This window comes from Triturus cristatus, chromosome 7, assembly GCF_964204655.1.
Source record: "Triturus cristatus chromosome 7, aTriCri1.1, whole genome shotgun sequence".
Classification (NCBI taxonomy): domain Eukaryota; kingdom Metazoa; phylum Chordata; class Amphibia; order Caudata; family Salamandridae; genus Triturus; species Triturus cristatus.
In genome coordinates, this window is record NC_140590.1 from 1700880217 (window position 1) to 1700899803 (window position 19587).

At 47.5% G+C, this 19587-nt stretch overlaps 1 pseudogene; it reads right to left on the bottom strand.

Moving 5' to 3' along the window:
* LOC146812811 (protein mono-ADP-ribosyltransferase TIPARP-like) overlaps positions 1–19587 on the bottom strand; it is a 197958-nt pseudogene that overhangs the window by 51224 nt on the left and 127147 nt on the right.

Consider the following 19587-nt stretch of genomic DNA (forward strand, 5'->3'; position numbering starts at 1 on the left):
GCCAGGAACCTCGGGGAGGTCACCGTCGAGAACGCTGCGGTGATGTTTTTCCCGGACTACACTGCGAAAGTTCAGGGCCAGAGACGCTCCTTCCTGGCTGTCAAGCGGAGGCTGCGTGAAGCACACCTAAAGTACTCGCTACTTTTCCCGGCCAAACTACGAGTCGTGCTACGTGACAAGACACACTTCTTTATGAACCCTGAGGAGGCTGCGGCCTGGCTGGATGGAGGTATGCCTGACGCGCCGCGAAGGGCGCCGGGAGCCAACACGATAGAACAGTCCAGGGGCCCGGGACGGCGACGTCGCAGACGATCATCCACGCCACCGCTGCTCGGGGAGACAGTACGCCACTCCCCGCCGGCGGCTCTTGTCCAACAGGAGCAACGAGATGCTTTACGCAGAGTGGCGGAAATCAGCAACTCCCCGGCGCCGTCGCTCCACCCGGGCGCCAGCCCAGTAGCGTCTTCTACAGATGACGAGGCGATATATGGCTTGCCGGACACGCAGAGCTCTGGGGGACCCCCGGAGGTCACACCCCAGACTGTGGATCTCTTTGGCTGACGGCGGCTGGGCCTGACTGCTGCCACCTACATGATGAGAACCCGCCAGGGCTTCTGCCTGACTGCCCCGCTTGGCCCTGGGGCTGTCCTGGACCTGCCAACGCTCACGCTGCCGCTGCCCTGGGGAGCCGAAATGCGGCACTGGCCACTGTAAGTACTTTACCTACTTGCTCATCTGCGGCTCACGCACCTCCGCTGCGGACGCGGGGGAGTGCTCTGCCGCGACTCGTAGCCGGCCCGCGGCGACTTGACCTGCCTGGGAGGAGGGGGCTTACACCCCCCCCTGACACTCCTTCACACTCCGGACTTGTGCCTGGACATGCAGCTGCCGCAGTATGGAATAGGAGACACTGGGCGTCCGCTGGCCAGTGAGGGCTTGCATGCTGCACCCGGGAGGGACACTGGGCACACCCGTAACTGCATTGTTTTGTTTACTGTTTGAACGCAACCACAAGCACCCCCTTAGACTGTATAGTTCGCGAGCTCACTTGAGTGTTTGGACGGCGACCTGTTGTGTGGCCGACCTTTTGGTATTTGGACTTTGTTGCCATGTTAAGGCTTTTTGCATTCCCCCTGTTCCCTACCCCACTACCCTGTTGGAGATCATGGTACTGCGCATATGACACCTATGACAGTTGCGCGGCTGGGACGGGCTACTGGAGCTGGAGGGCCTCTGACCGGGGGACCGCACTTTGGGAGGAGGGATGGCGCGCAGGCACGAGTAGCTGACATGACTAATATACAAATATGCACCCGGAACGTCAGGGGAATGCACACACCAACCAGACGCTATCAAATCTACTCTTACCTAAAGCGCCACCGCATCAACATAGCACTACTCCAAGAGACCCACTTGAACGGAGCTGAGGTGCAAGCACTGCGCCGTCGATGGCGGGGGCAGCTTTACGCCACGGAGTACTCCTCCTATGCGCGCGGCACACTGATATGGATCCGCCCTGGGACCCCCTGGGTAACTACGGAGGTGGCGGTAGATGGGGAGGGCAGATATGCGGCTGCGCAGGGCAGATTAGATGGCCAGCCTCTCACACTAGTGTCCCTCTATTCCCCCAATGTAGATCAGGGCGGCTTTCTGGAGCGGATCTCACAGGTTATGGCACCATGGCACGCAACCTCGTGGATAATAGGGGGCGATTACAATTGCACACTAGATACGGCGCTGGACCGCTCCTTCCCACCCCCTGCTAATGCCTCTACACGGGGAGCCACAAAAGCGTTACTGGAATGGGCTGCGCAGTGGGACCTACATGATGTCTGGCGGCAGCGCAACCCGGGGGTGCGGACGTACTCTTACTACTCCGGCGCTCACGACTTGCATGTCCGCCTGGACAGATTCATGGCTTCCACTGCCCTCCTACCCCACGTGACGGACACACAATACATGGGCCGCACGCACTCGGACCACAACCCACACTTCATGTCGCTGGCCTGGGCGCACCCGCACCCTCCTGTCCCCACTTGGCGCTTGCAGCCTGCGCTGCTGCTAGACGCGGCTTTCCGAGATAACTTGCTCACATGCATTGCGCAATACTTCGAGGACAACGCTGGCACGGCGTCAACTCCACAGACGGAATGGGACGCCTTTAAGGTGGTACTCAGGGGACATTGTCTACGCGCGCAGGGGCACATAAGGCTCCAATTGGAGAGGGACCTGACCAGCTTGGAGTCGGACTTACTGCCACGGGAAGAGGGGGCTGTGGCTGGCGACGGGGGTCCGCTACATGAGGCCCACGCAGAACACGCACGCCTTCTAGAGCGACTCCGGAACATAAACTATGCCGCGCACTCGGCGAGGACGCATCACCTGGGCGACAGACCTGGCAAACTTTTAGCGTGGCTCATCTCTCAGGAGACCCGCTCGACACCAGTGGCGGCTGTACAGACGGGAGGGGGGGACTTAGTATACACACAGATCGGTATCCACGAAGCCTTCACGACTCATTATGCAGGGCTGTATCGCTCCCGCTTGGCGGCTCCTCCTATGGCTATCGCTGACTACCTCTCCCCCCTGCCAATGCCGCACCTAACTATTGCGCAACAGGACGAACTAGGTGCCCCCCTGGAGCCTGATGAGCTCCGAGAAGCCATCTTTAACCTGTCGAATGGTAAAACGCCGGGTCCGGATGGACTGCCGGCCGAGATGTACAAAGCCGGCTCGGATATTCTCATTCCGGAGCTGCTGAAGATGTACACCGCGGCAGCGGAGACTGCCGTTCTGCCCCCCACATTAAATGAGGCCACGCTGGTCTCTATTCTTAAACCGGGCAAGGATGGTACACAGGTGGGCTCTTATCGCCCATTGGCACTCCTGAACACAGATTATAAAATCTTGCCTTCTACCTTGGCTAGAAGACTGGCCCCCCATGTGCCCACCTTAGTACACCGTGACCAGAACGGGTTCGTCCCCACGCGCCACACTTCCTTTAACATACGCCGCCTCTTCCGGGTGCAGGAGTACGCTACACGGCAGTGGCCGCGAGCGGGATGCCTCATATTGGATCTGGAGAAGGCTTTCGACTCTGTGGAGTGGCCGTACCTGCGGGCGGTTACAGAGAAATATCGACTGGGGGGGGGATACCAGACTATGATTGGCCTGCTCTACGGCAGACCGACAGTCCGGGTTCGCACGGGCCGCCTCAACTCGGACACCATCCGGGTCTGCAGGGGCACCCGCCAGGGCTGCCCGTTGTCGCCACTGCTGTTCTCACTGGCCATGGAGCCATTGGCCACGACCCTCAGAGCACACGGGCTGGAATGGGGAATCCCGCTGGCGGATGGAATACACGCCGTGTCACTGTATGCAGACGATTTGCTACTGTACGTCAGGGACATAACCGCCATCCCTGCCTCCCTCGCTGGCGTTTTCCGCACTTTTGAAGGAATATCGGGCCTCAGGGTTAACTGGGCCAAGTCGGGGGCGTACCCCTTTAACCCTGACGTACAGGAATGTGACATCCGGCTGGGAGGGGACAGGCTACAATGGCATCCCACCACTTTCCGATACCTCGGGATCCAAATCTACCGCACACCGGCGGATGTCTTGGAAGGGAACATTTGCAGAGCGATCGCTTCTATCCGAGCGCAAATTGGCTTTTGGAATACCCTACCCCTGAACGTGCCCAGCCGTGTGGCGCTAACCAAAATGATCGTGCTACCTCGCCTCCTCTACTACTTCGCGAACATGCCTCTGTATGTGCCCGTCAGGCTCTTTCGCGACCTAGAGGCACTGCTCCGTTCACTCATCTGGAACAAGGGAAGGCCACGAGTGGCGCTGACTAAATTATATATGCCCACAGACTCGGGGGGTCTGGCGGTTCCTAACCTGGAGCTGTACTACCTTGCGGCGCAGATGCAATGGGTGGCGGGATGGCTGAGCGGCAAACACCTCGAAGACACGGCCACACATATAGCTACATGGACGCAAACGCACATTAATGCACTGTTCCATCCGATAACCCGCGCACCCTGCCCCTCCCAGATCTACCTGGCAGTGGCGCGCAGATGCTTTCTGAGGAGCCTTCGCCTCACGCGCGCTACGAAACCTTATGCCCCTAGCGTACCACTTCTGGGTATGCCCAGCCCGACGGGGCCGCTCACGGAGACTCACTTAGCTGGCTGGGACCAAGCGGGAGTGGCCACGCTGAGCGATCTATATGCTGATGGCGCACTGCTCACGTTCGCCAACCTGTCTGAAGACTCGACCCTCCCGGCGGGGCAGTTCCTCTTACATGCTTCCATTCTACACACACTCACGGCTTCCTGGGGTGACATGACAGATGAGCCTCCGATGCATACCTTCATGCAATACCTACACGTTATGGGCCATGGCGCGCACGTCGTACACTGGCTGGCGCAGGCACTACAGGCGCACTCGCAGCCATCCACAACGGCATTGAGGGAGCGCTGGGCGACGGACAGGGGAAGAGACTGGGCGGACAAGGAATGGGCGATGATACTGGCCGGCCCAACGAACGTCCCACGCAACCCCCGCTTTAAACTTATACAGTACTACATCCTACAGCGCGCATACCTCACCCCTGATAAAATTAACAGATATTTCGCGAGGACAGACGCAACCTGCCCGCGATGCTCCTTGCCGGGAGCGGATCTCTTACACATGCTATGGCACTGCCCGGAGATACAGGCATACTGGGGCACGGTGCTGCCACTGCTCGCGTACGGCGCGAATGGGCGGCTCCCGCACACATGGGAAGCATGCATTCTAGGACTCTACAGGCGCACAAAAGACAATAAGGTGCAGGCACGCTTTTGGGACATGGGTCTTATCACGGCCAAACGTATGATTACCAAGCACTGGAAGGCAGCAGCTTCCCCGCACGTACGCCACTGGAGAGCCTCCTTTGTTAATTGGGCGCAAGCAGAGAGCGCGGTGCTCCTTCGCGAGGAAACGGCAGGGCTCTGGAAGTTCCCCATCGCACACCTCTGGGACGCTCTCCTTGGGACATTCCAGAGGGCCTGCCGGGATAGGGGGATAACCTGAATCCCTGAGATATGTTGCACCTCCGCTGGTGGGACAGCACCGGCCCTGGGGCTGCTGGGAGGACGACTCTTATCTCCCCCCCCCCCCCTTGCCCCTGCTTGCCCCTGACGCCCTGGGGAAACTGGTGGGCGGGTGCGGACGCGGACACTAGGGAGTCTCGACCTCCCTGAAAGCCCTCTGTCTCTTTTGTTCCCCTCTCCTGACATGCGACTCCCCGCGCACGTCGCGCGGTCCTGCCGAGCCCAGCCTGACAGCCAATGACCCTCCTGCTCTGCCGCAGACCGATCTCCCCCCCCCCCCCTTCACTCCCCCTCTCCCCCTCAGCCCTGTTTGAGTTTATGACCTTAACCCTAGCACATATTCTTGCTATGCACACACGGGATAGATAAGGACTATGATGCTGCATACCAGGCTCGCCAGCTCTATGCGCTGCCATATGTGTAGCGGTGAGCTATACTGGGTTATCCTTGCCGCGCTTCGGCCCGCACTCTGAGCGCGCTGCTGGCGTTCGACCACCCAGAGGCCTCTACATTCTGGGGACATGGCGACGTCCGCTGGGTCACTGGCTTGGGGCTTGGGTGGCAGCCGGCATAGCCGTGGAGTGGGCTAGATCACAGCGCCATCCTCTACAGTTGATAGCATGCACCTGAGACACCTCTAAAACTAAAAAGCACATGCGTAACATTCCGCGCCTACTCCCTTCACAACGCACACACCCCCCCTTCTGCGCGCATGTCATCCTGAACAATGCCGCCGGACCTCCGGGTTGTCTGCTAAATGGCTGTGTTCTCATATCTGGAGATGTACACTTTATTTAACTGCTTTACCACCTGGACGGTGACTGTGCGTTGTAAGACGACATAAATGTGCACAATAAAGGTTTTCAAAAAAAAAAAAAATGAATTCAGAAGTACTCAAGATTTGTAGACTTGAATATTGTTATGTATATAGGTTAAGGAACAGATCAGTACTTGACTAAGTATATTGAATTGTAGGAGTGAATTCATTTTTAGTTAAAACTGTCTCAGACTGCAATACAGAAAACGAGCGTATGCATCAGAGAATTCAGGTGAAGAATTTTCTCATATTTAATAGTTGAAGCTAGATAGCCACAGTCAATAGCAGTGATACCAATATCAGAGAAGTATAATATGTGTATGTGTCTCTATCTCACTATTCTGAAGGCTCAATTAGTAGAGTAGCCCATCTGATAACCCAAGCTGTTGAGAATCGGTGAGGTAAATTTCCTATTTGGGGAAGATCCAGATGACCTTTCCCGAAGCAGGCTATTCATTGTCCCCATCTGCTTCTGTGGAAGAAGAGAAAGGGACAAATAGAGGCATAATAATATATTCATCCCTATGAGCTGAACTGCGAAGTGTAGACATCATGATTCCTGGTACAAACTGCTGGAGAGGAATCAAAACAGGCCTTTTATTAAAGGACAGTAAACCTATCTAAGACTTAGGAATGGTTATTTCCATATCTTCAATGGTGTACCGCCATGCCAAATCTCTGGGTAGGTAGATACTGTCAGGATCCCTCCACTTCCTCAGTAAAAAATCATGCACATGCTAATAAAATGGTAATGTCAGTGAAAGAGCCTGATTAAATTGGCAAAGAGCAGGATCAGAGGATGAGCCGGTGCCTCAATCACTTGAAGACCCATAACCTCATGTATTCTTCTCAGAATCCCAGAAAGGAGTCAATATATTTGCCCTTCTTATCCGTCACAGCCACTTCTTCAACCCATCCTCTGACACAGAAGGCTCAGGAGGTGAGCTCTGGTTAGTATCCATCATGCAGAAAGGCAGAAATGAGCCTTGCAACCACAAGATAAAGTCTAGCATCATTTCAATACCAGGCTTCGATCTGATGCACCCTTAACCTCCTCCTGGACTAGTAGAGGGAGTGCAGCAGATTGAAAAAGGAAGAGTCCTCTAAATGGCACCTCCAGCAAGCAGAATATTTACACATTTCAAATAGCTCACTGTTAAAGTATTAGCGTATGATAACAGCTACTTGTAGCCCCTTCTTTGGTAGCATGGCTTCTGTTACAAAGAGACTTCCTCCATGACAGACAAAAGAGGATTAAGTATTGTTCTTCTGAAAGTAAGAGAGGGGCTCAGAAAAAATACCCAATATTCCAGCTAAAACCTCACTTATTCCTAGAAGCCCTTTTCTTCCTCCCACAGCCTCACGTAGCATGCTTTCAGAGCCCATGATAGGCAGTGGCGGATAATGACACGTGAAGATAGAGGCCCAAGCCAGGCAGAGGACCCATCAAATGCCAAGTCCTCGTCTCAGTCAGCGATAGGAAGAAAAAATCAGGCAGAATGACAACAGACAGCAGGCTGGGCTAGGTTTACACTCTAGCATTCTTCTGAGTTTTATTACTGTCTCGAGATGGGACCACCACATGATTAACAACAGCTTTTAAGATGAGGGACGTGGGGGTAATGAAAGAAAAGGAAGACAGGGGCGAGCTAGAAAAAAAGGATTTAAAGAAAATATGTTTTATTTCTTTCATTTGTCGTCAAACAGGTTAACTTTGTCCCTGTTGGTTGCTCACCTTAAATAGGGGGCCATGCTCTTGTAGCAACGGTGTATCGGCCGGCGCCTCACCTCACTGCTGAAGCCTGTTTTCACGTTGCGCTGAGTAAGCCTCTTCAAACATACACAGTAAAGGCGGCTGTAGATCTCAAAGGCATGGGTCCAGGCCCCCAGCTCAAATGCTAGGTTCAGCTGCTCAGAGAGGGACTGCGGACAGAAATTAGAAAACAGCTGTATAAATAAGCAGGAAAAGATACTTAAAGGCATCATTCACACTGGAGAACCATATACTGCAGGCAGAATTTAGCCATACGCCACCGCAGCCAGCCAGGCATGCGATCCAAGTCAAAGTGACTTAGAGTACCATGTCACCTCAGGAGGTCACAGGAGCATTACAGAGGTTGACACAAAAAGGGATTCAACACAACCAGGACAGCTTAGTTTTCAAATGTGTGTTAAGCGGTGGGCATTTGTATGGGATAGTGAGAATGTTTTCTTTTTTTTTAAAAGACAGAACATTACTCGCCACAAGGGGTATCCTATGCACTTTGTGTTGGATTGGGTGGGCATCTGATTTAAGTATAATTTTGTTCACGTAACCTTTTAAGCAGCCCAATTCCTCTCTGAAAACATCTTTTGCCTCATCTAATTTTTTTTCTAGAGGAGGATTTTCCACTACCATCACTTGGGTGGGTGCTCTAGGGTTAACTATAATACATAAGTCATACTGATGCATCCATCCAAGTATGGGTGGACCATCAGTAGCTACGTACACTTTGCCTTGCGCTGATCTGCCTCCAAACTCTATAGTTGAGTTCATGTAACCCAGAAGGTTGATAGTTTCACCTTGATAACCGCTTGGGTTAATGTCCTTAGGCAACAATATATTGTCAGACCATGACATGTTAAAAACAGATTTGGGAATGATAGTGTACATCGACCCTGAGTCCACCATCAATTGTACAGTACTCCCATTAATCATGAAATCAGCTTTGGGTCTATTTGTTCTGCCAATGTCATCGGAGGGATCATCTACACTTAAAGTTTTTATCAGTCTGAGAAGGAATTTCAGCTTCTATGTAAGACGTGTTAAAGTTATTAGACATGACACTGGAATCCTCCTCTACAAAGCTACTCTTCGTCTGAAAGATTGTCTAGACATGTTGGCAAAGTGACCTTTACGCCCACATTTTTTACAAATTTTATCAATGGCTGAACATTTGCGGAAATCTGCATTATGAAAAGAGCTACCACATCTATAACATGATCTAAACTGTTGTCTGCCGCTTTGTGGAGGTTTACCAGATCTAAACACAGTAGCAACATCAAGCTCTTCTTTAGATACCAAGGACACACTATTACCATCATTTCTCTTGTCAAGCTCGCGCATACAGTGTTGGGATTGTTCGACTTCTTTGGCTGTCTCAAAAGCATCCTTTAAGAATGGATTTTAGCAGCCCAAAGACGTTCTTGTGTCTTTTTGCATTTACAGTGGACGATAAGGTGGTCATGAACTAATTCATCTGTCATTGCACCAAATTTATATTTCACTGACAGTTCTCTAAGTTTCAAAACAAAGTCATCAATAGATTGATTCTCACCTTGCTGATGTGTATAAACGTGTACCGGTTCATTACAATGTTAACTTCCTTAGCAAATCTACACTCCAGGTGCTGTATAGCTTCCACATAGACATCTTCAATGGCATTGCCATTGGGTAAGGTAGCAGTAGGTAAGTATTAAAAAATGTGTTGGCCTTCTTTGCCCAAGTTGTTGAGCAGAAGCGCTTTTTACCTTGATGCACTCAACTTAGAGCCATCTAAAGCTTCCAGATAGTTATAAAAAATGGGAAGCCAATCTTCCCACTCAATGGCAAGTGGTCCTGGGTAAGCAAAGAAGATTGGAGGAGAAATGATTGCACCCTTCGATTGCATAGTGAAGATTTTATAAACTCAATCATGCAAATAACAATCTGAAATTGGAGGGTGAAATTGTGTAGAACTGGCAATAATGTTCTTACATCCGAGTACAGTGACACACTGCTATAGGTGTGCGTATAACCGAAGAGAAGCCAAAAAAAAGAAACAAATCTGAAGCTGAGATGACAAAGATACACTGTTTGAGGTGTGTGTATCATCGTGAAGTGCCAAATATTAGAAAACAATTACAGCAAAGAGAGAAAGTACGTTAATAACGATCTAACTCTGTCGGGTGAATCCGTGAATCTGTTACAAAATACAAAACAAAAATACAGATCTGACTCCGTCAAGTGAAATGGTGAATCTGCTGATGAGGTTATGAGATACTTTAAAATGGCCGCCAACGTGGTGTGGATGTGCTCTTCAAAGGCGGTGGAGCTTGTTTTCCAAGCGCGATGGTACGTTGTGTGTACGTACTTTCTTAAGGCGATGGGGCTCATTGGAGAGATGATGACAGGATGATGACAGTGGAGAGTGCGTGGGAGACATCGAGCACTGCCACGCAGATGGGCGCATGCAAATGGGGTCTCGAGCACCAACTGCCACCGGAGCCTCTCCGAGCCAGCTCACAGAGGATAAAATACCTTATGTCTTTGCAATGGGAAGCATAAAAACAAGAGACGCAGGTTCCTCAATTCAGGGAAACACAACCAAAACAAACACGTCGTTGAAGAAATTGAAGATCATCCAAGAAACCAAAATTCACGCAAAGTCGGGCCCAGAGCTTTACCACCGCAGGAGATGCTGGCCAACTCATTGCCAAAATCTTGGAAGCTCCAGAAGTATTACACAGGAAACGATGCAGTAGGGTAAGTAGATTTTATTTCCAAAGGTACAGCCTGCGGAGGTAACAACAGCTCATCCCTGGCCAGCTGTAAATCAACTGCCTGTTCTGAAACGTTGGACTCACGAGTGGAACATGGAACGCACTAAGCACAGAGCTCCATAATCCAGACATGAGTCCAAAGCTCATTACAACAAAATTCTAATCTAGATAAGGTGTTAAGTAGTCACACATTGAAACAAATTATTTGGTAGTAATTAATAGTAAGTTATCACCAACTGCAGACACCAAACATATTCTCTAGACTCTTATCATCTGTGTGTTTTTGAATTTGCATGTTACACGAACTGTTAGAACTCTGTCCCTTCCGACAGACACAGGCCTCGTTTTCATGCCAACTCTCAATCGAGGTAGGTCAGTGTGTGAATCTCCCATTGTAGTATCTTTTCTTATTCTGCACTCTTCTCACAAGAAAGTCAGTTACCCGCTAATACCACTATCTACAGTTTAGGTCACTTGTATTCTCCTCTGACTGACTAGGGGCAGAAAAAGATTGGGGGAATTTAGGGAGTGCTAGCATTATATGCCCAAACTCCTGGGAGGCGACAATCATGATTTTAGAAGATAGTATAGGACTGATATTGTACAGCCCTGATGAAGAGGTAGCACACTATGAAACACGCGTTGGCTGTGACTCATGAATGGGCATAATCCTGGAATGATAAAACACCAATGGCAAAGATCTCTGCTCCCCTATCCTATGATCTTTGAGGATTGATTTTCTTTGCTGTAAGGATCAAGGCATTTATGGACACAGTTGCTTTAACTAAGTCTGACGAGTGTTTGTAGTGACAACTTCCCTGTGATTCTAATGAATTCTTTTAGATAATTGAACTAATGTTAAATGATGAGCTTAATACCAAAGTAAACAAAGTTTTTAAGGAAAACAAATAGCATTTTGTATAAAAATAAAGTGAAAGACAGAAATATTTAATGTTTTGACTATTTGATAAACATAGCAATTGCTCCCCACAAATTATGTTTAATGATTTAATGTGGAGGCCAAGTGGGTTACTGGCACAGTTAACGGTAGCAGTGCAAGGCCTCCAATATTGGGCAACCCTAGTTTGTTTGGGAATATTAAACAAGATAGCTTCAGAGCACGCTGTAGAGCTTATCACCAGGGAAGACAGAATGATCATGATGATCAATACACCGGTACAAGCTGATCTGTCCTCAAAACATTGCAGTTTCCTCCTAGACCTCTCTTTAACTTGTCCAGAGATGCAATTGGCAAATCAAATACAAGAATTCCTTGCTATATTACTGCTCCTGGTTCTGTTACTTTTGGTTCTTATAACTGACAAACATGACTTTTTGTGAAACTAAATGTCACATGCAAATTTGTTGAGGCGGGATCTGATCTGTACAGTCTTCTGATTGAGTGTTTTGCAAGGTTCCATACTAATGAAAATGATGATTTAGTTTTATTGTTTGAATCTGAGAAACTGTTAAATGTACAACACAAATGTCAGAATCCTTGAACAAGTTGCTTAAACAAGTTTCTTCTACTTTGCGGTCTGAACTTGCAAATTATGTGAGGTGTAACCTTTGTATTGGCACCATAATGATAACAGTGAACACCAAGTGAAAACTATCCTGTAACCCACAAGATCCTTTAATGTCTGAAGGAACAAACTGGGATTCATTCTGTAATGGCCGATTTAATCAAGCAAGAAGCCTAGGCCCACTGTGAGTACCTGCAACATTTCCACTGGTGAAAAATGCAAGGAAAGACATGTACCGCTTTGCCAAAGACCTCCTGGAGATCAATAGTGTGCTTACCTTAACTTCCAATTGGTACCCAACCCCACTATTATCCTTTCATATATCTCAGCCGCTGCGTGGTTGTTCAATGTGGATCAGTGCTCCACTTCCTTTTCCATCCCAATACACAGGGAAAGCCACCTTTTTTGCTTTCTAATTCAGCCACATGGGTTTGTCAAGTTCACATCTTCTTAAAAGCTTTAAAATGAGATCTCCACACCCCGATCTTTCCCAAAGTAGTCTACATACATCCTGTGTGTTGAAGATGTGCTATTTGTATCTGCCACATTAGAAAAAAGCAAGGTTGACTCCCTGTAATTGCTCACTGAATAGGCAAAGAAGGGGCACACGACTTCCAAATAGAAATCAAAATTTTTGTCTACCCTGCATGTGATATTTAAGTCATGATATTTTGGCAGGGGAGAGCAATCTGTCGCTTGACCGGATTTAAGCCATCTGTAAACTACCTCACCTCCTGACCACCTCCAAGGTACACACCTTATTGGGGATTGGCAGATATTGTACACAATGGATTAGGGGATTTGCTACCATGGTATGACCACTTCAAGCCTTTGTCAAAAAGGACACCCCGGAACCCTTGTATAGCCAGGAGAAGCCTGAGGAGGTGGAACAAGTCTTCATGCATGTAAAACAAGCACCTACTTCTGCACCTGCACTGAGGCTACTGAAGTAAACCTTTCACGTTTTGTTGTGATGAACGAAAGGGGTTTTGTCAGGATTTCATCAAGGGTCATACTGGGTAGGAGACATAAATGCAAGCCTGTTTGCAATTGTGGTGAGATTATCAAAACGACTGAGAAGGATTTGAGGCCATGGACTACCAGCTGTTGGTGCACAGCTCACACGCAGAGGGTCAAGAACCGACAGTTCCAGGTCGGGACCAGTAGAGGGGCGAAGCAACTCCTGGGAATTATGAAAAGGCCAAAAACTAGCAAGAAGGGGTCTGACAACCTTTCACTTGCTACTCTGTATGGAGTTTCCTCCACATTTGTGGTTTTGCTCCTTTACCTCATTCGTGTTTTCCCTCGTTCCCGTTTGTCTTAATCCTTTTTCTGCTAAATCCCTGTGCTTCATGGTCCTTAGTCGATTTGGTTCCACTGCTATAGCGGCTTTGCCAGACTGGGCGGTTCTGTACCTCCCCTTGTTTCCGGAGGCCTTCGGGGCGCTTTACTGCTATCGTCCCTGAAGGACCCAGTGAGTCCCACTGCCTTCTTGTGTGATCCTTGTAAATTTATTGAATGTCACCTTGACACTTTTTCTTACAAGGCCCCTAACCCCAGACTTTGAGATAACTTATTACAATCCCATCCACTATGGACATGCAGAGGGGTTCTCCTCTGAAGAGTCCTCGCGTGTGTGGTGTGTTTCACTCTTGTATTCCATTAACCCTGTACCAGGCTGTCCCTGCTCCAGACTGACTGAAGAAGTTGTTTTACTATTCCACCTTTCTTAAAGTCTAAACAGGAAGATTGGTAGATTATGGTCTGAGTCCAGATCCTCACTCGCCCTCGCAGGTACAGGCGCATTCGTAACTGGTACACCCTTGGAAAAGAGTATTACTTATTATTCCTCTGTTCCTCTATTCTTGACCACGGGGCTACAAGGCTTCTGTCTTGCCTGTACTCTGTTGCCAGTGTAGTGCAGCTGAAGAAGTATCCACACTCACTGCAGCCATTCCACATTCTGTTATCTGCTTGTCTACTCACTACAAAGAAGCAACACCTTTCTACTGCCTGATTAACCAGAGAAGAAATGTTTAGTTCAGTTTATTTAGCTTGCTTTCGGTTGATAAAAACCATCACAAATTGCAAAATCAATCAGTATGAAACCAAATACAATTAATAACCTTTATGGAAATAAGAAATATCTTGTTGCTGTCAGCTTCTCACAGCACCTTGACTTGTCCTGCTTTGAACCCAGCCACTTTGATGCCCACCTTTCAGGAGAATGAGCCCTATGAATTCATGTGAGCCAGAAAACATCTTGAACTAACCTTGCATTGTGTCTGATGCATGAATACCCCACAGCAAATCAATTTATTTTGAAGATGGTTCAAGTCTCAAAAATAATGCAGGACACCAAGTAGCGGCACATCATGTGTGTACCCTAGATAAACTTGTTGAACGTCGACATTTACCCCAAGTTTACTCTGCCCAATTGGCTATACATATTGCCCTTAGCCATGCCTGTATACTGGGAGCCATACCTGTGTACTGGGGACACACATCTTTCATGGTGTTCACCGACTTCAAGTATCCTTTTGGAGTGGCTCATGATTTGGGTGTTTTATGTGGATGTAAGAACTAACTTCTGCAAGGACCTCCCATGACATGTATGTCCAAAATCTATTAGAAGCATTAATGTTAGCCTTTAAAATTGTGGGTGTCAAATGTGCTGCAACAAACAGTACGAAATCCATGGGTCTAAAGTGAAAACTAGAAAAATGTGTGCTATAAAAGCTACAAACAGATGAATTTTAATCTATTCAGATAGTCACTAAATGCCCACCTAAAGGTGTCACAGGGCATTTCCCTTATTAGGACCAAATCCCTCACTCACCACAAAGGTGACATGCTTCATCATGGGGATTCTCCTCTCCAAGGAAAAACCTGGTTCCTTGGAGGGCTACAACTCTCTCAGCTAGAGAGAGGAGCACAGGGATGTTTTGAATATCTAATGGGATATCCTAAATCCTCATGTGAAAAACAAAGGTGTGAATGAAGGCGCAGCGCAAATAATATAAGTGCAACAGTGTTGATTAAAACTGGATAAGAGTTGTACAATCAAGCATTTATTCGTATACACCCTTTCCCAGGATTAAAACCAGCGCACCAGCGGTATGGATTTAAAACCGCTCTGGTGACAGTGAAAAGAATAAATGCTTGATTGTACAACACTTATCCAGTTTTAATCAACACTGTTGCACTTATATTATTTGCGCTGCGCCTTCATTCACACCTTTGTTTTTCACATGAGGATTTAGGATATCCCATTAGATATTCAAAACATCCCTGTGCTCCTCTCTCTAGCTGAGAGAGTTGTAGCCCTCCAAGGAACCAGGTTTTTCCTTGGAGAGGAGAATCCCCATGATGAAGCATGTCACCTTTGTGGTGAGTGAGGGATTTGGTCCTAATAAGGGAAATGCCCTGTGACGCCTTTAGGTGGGCATTTAGTGACTATCTGAATAGATTAAAATTCATGTGTTTGTAGCTTTTATAGCACACATTTTTCTAGTTTTCACTTTAGACCCATGGATTTCGTACTGTTTGTTGTAGCTATGATTGGGGAACAAATCCAGTGTGGTCTTTAAATTTCCCTAAGATCCTCTTGTTTGTAATCTGTTTTGATTTGGTGTCAAATGTGCTGCTCATCAATGTTGGCAAGATGAGGTATCTTAGGGAAATGCCATAGCAGATCAAGCTGCTAAGAAAGCTGCTCTGCCTTTTTTGCCTTCAATTGCCCAAATTTATTGTCACGCTTGTGCTATATGTCAAGCCAACAATATTAGGAAAAGAATCATGACCACCCTGCAGGCCATCCACTTCGTGGGGGCCCTTGTCCATTTGCAGATGGACTTTATTCAGATGCCTATATACAGATCCTACTTGTGACTGTATGTATGTTTTCAGGATGGGTGGAGGTTTACCCCTGCAATCAAGCAGACAGTATCCAAGAAGTTGTTGAAATAATTCATCCCCCAGTTTGGAGTTCCTCTAAGGTTTTGCTAGTGACAGGGTTTCTCACATCATTTTTTTCATAGTCCAATATGTGTTTTCAAAGCTCTAGGAATCAGGCAACATTTTTACTATCTCCATCACACAGAATTTCCATGAAAGGTAAGGAATAAGGTAGCTAAAGTATGTTCAGGGACCCACATTAAATAGCACAATGCCATGCACTTGGCTCTCTGGCCAATCTGAGCCATTCCCTTCCAAAGAACTAGATTGAGCTTCTATGAAATAATAACGTGCTGACCAATGATGATCCCTTCCAATGCTCCTATTTCATCTGTAATTCTAAACTTTCATTTGAATGGTGACATGGTCTTGCAATATTGTAGGCAATTGAGTCACTATTTCTGGGAAAAACAATCTCATCTTCAATCTCTCCTGGATGACTGCTCTACCAAAGCCAGACACGACTTGGAACCAGGAAGCTGGGTTTTCATGAAGGTTGATCAGCGAAAGACAGCTGTTCAACCCTGCCGGAAGGACCCCTACTAAATGATGCTCATCTCCAATACTGCTGTGAAGTGCTATGGGATTCCCATGGGGTGCATACTGCCCATTTCACATGAGCACCTGCACCTCCTGACCCCACGCTTCTCCAGCCCTAGCCTATCCATCTGCCTCCAGACCAACTCCAGTAAACCAACAAGCTCCAAGGTGACAAGGAGAGGGCCCAGTATTGGTGACTCCACAGCCTCCGTTTTCTCAGGATGCCACTTCTTCCACCGCTTTATCTGCGGTGACCAGTTGGTCACCTGTTACAGGATCCCACTGTGGCTGTGACCATCAATCTTTGCTGCTAGCCTAATCGTTTGTTAATCTATGTGGGACCTCATTGTATTAAGGAGTGGCATTTGTATCAAAGGTAACTGCACACTGCTGTTTTCCCAACAGAGAAGCTGCCACTCGCTTTACAAAGCAAACACTTACGTGAACTTGCTGGAAGGATACAGGCAGGGCTTGAATCTTTCTTCACACTCGATCTGCACTCACTTGCCCACTAATGCGCAAGGAGCTGTACCCATGATTCCTGTTTCACTCAGTGAAAACATTACCTATCTTGATCTGTTCTTCCATATATAGCACCTTGATGAACGTGACAATGCAATTATTGAAATCACCCTCTACAATGGTGACCTCCAACTCCCCAAATTATTACTCCTGCCTTCATTCACCTTGCCGGCACTGCTCATAGCATTGCCTGTGAGACTAGAAATGGCAACGTTGTTGTGGAGTATAGTGAGAGCATCATCACCCTCAGTACTATCCCTCACTATGGTTCATCATAGTCCTTTTGATTCCCTTAAGGAGTGCTGTACTACAGCAGCAAGCACCACAGGAAGTATTGAATGTACTATGTCTGTGATCATCAAGTCTTTGCATAGTTGCTCCAAGACTGATCTGGAACTTGCAACCCCGTCTTTGGGGGCTAAGCCACTTCCAGTAATAGCCACAAATGCACTATGACCCAGGCATTGGCCTATTATATCACCAAACAAAGTGAAGTCTCTATATTTTCCCAATCACATTGCATGCCTTTTCCCCCAAAATGTATGGCTGCCTTTTCACTGAGGATTGCTGACACCCAACATATTGATACCTGTTTATTCATCCAAATCCAGTTTACGTTAAGTTACCTCTTCATAGTCTTTCCATTGACCAAGCTCCATCCAATTGAACCGCCACTGCGCTGGGAAATAGGGATTAATACTAGGGTCACTGCTGTTTTAGAGCCGTCTGGCAAGGTCATACTTCTCAAGGGTAAGTGAAAGATACCGCAGATTTATCTGGGATGAGCTGCCATCACTATAAGGGAGAAATAAAAAGCAGACATCAGTGCAGATCAGAAGGAACTTATCTCCAAAATACAGGACTTTTACAAACTATATCACTTTCATCCCCCTTGCACCATCCTTGTGGACAGTCCTTGGCCATAGTTAGTGCATTTATCAAGTATACCTAGAAAGCATTCTGTCACCAACTCCTACAAGTGCCAGGGTTCCGTCTACAGCTTGCAGTCTGCCACACAGCTACTACTCCTCCCCTGTTCAGCATGCCCAAAAGCTAGCATTAAGAAAACAACCAAAATCAGCATTCTCACATCATGCACCACAGACAAATTTACTATACCACCGAGACCCCCAAATGCTATATACCTCTGCTACATCCGCTTCTCCTTACATCATCCTGAACGCAACCAGACCTCCCTCCCACACCATCTAGCATTGAAGATTAGTCACCCAGGCATCTACATCTACTGGTCCTACATCGTTCTCCCCACCCCCTCCCCCCCAGCAAATGACGTCCTTCCTATAACAACGGCACTACTACACCATCCGACGGTCAGCATTAATATAGAACTCCTTATATGCAGATCACCAGAGAAATAGAATGTTGGCTTGATTAAGTGTATACAATTGGGTAAATACTTCCAACAGAAAAATTATGAAATAATGTATACTGAGAATCCTACACAAGCTTTGCACCAAATGCTCTAATTATGTTCCAAGCACGGATGAGCAAAAAAGGACAGAGAGTGAAAAATCCATCTTTTCATTTATGTGACATGGAAAAGGCATTAGTTAACAAATAAAACAGGTTTGGTAAGAATTATTTTCTTAACTCCCTAAAACATAATTGTTCTTAATGTTCCAAAATTATGGAGTAACATCGCTCCATTTCAGAACTTTCTCTGGAGCACTACCAACACCAAACACTTCTATATTGTCCCCAAATATACTGCTGCTCTTTGACCACTCAAAGCCAGTGGATGGAACCTGCATTCAAAGTTCCTACATCACCATTCAGAGCCAGCTCTTTCTCACCACCCCATGAAAACAACCAATATAATCTTATAGATGTAGCACGCCTTTACCATACTCCATCTCATGTACACCAACAGCTGTATCCGGGGATTCATCACCGTATTACACAACCAGCTCTTAAACACAATGGTTTGCAGCTAAGCCTCTCATACCATTTCCCACAGCTAGCTCTAGTACACCTTTACCTAACCCACTACAAAGGCACTTTCACCATTCCACATAACCACGGCTCCTACACCATTCCCCAGAGTGGTGCACCTACAGCATTCCCCAAAGTTAGCATTTCTACATTACCCAAAGCAACTGGTGCACCTACATTCGCTTCCCCCACAGCCAGTACTCCTACACCAGCCTCCTACAGCTCATAATCATACCATTCTCCACAGCCAGGGCTTCTAAAAACTGTCCTGGACTCTCAAAATAAACATCTCTAACAGGCCAACTAACCTTCGTTCAACCACCTGCCTCAAGCATTTCATCTTTTGGAACTCTACTAACATGCTGAAGCCCACAATAATCGCCACCCGCTTCTGAAAGAAAAAATACGTCGACTGACCCAAAAATACTGTCCAGTCTATCTCCAACCTCCTCTTTCTGAAAAGAATCTTGTAAAAGGAAACCACAAAATACCTTCAAATATATATGGAATTGAAACATCTTCTTTAGCGCCACCAACCTGTACTGCAACTTGCAAGGGGAACCAAAACTTTGCAATCATGACAAGAGAATGTATCCATAGCCTCAAACAGAAAAACAGCCCTGATTATCCCTGAACTGTGCGTGGAATACAA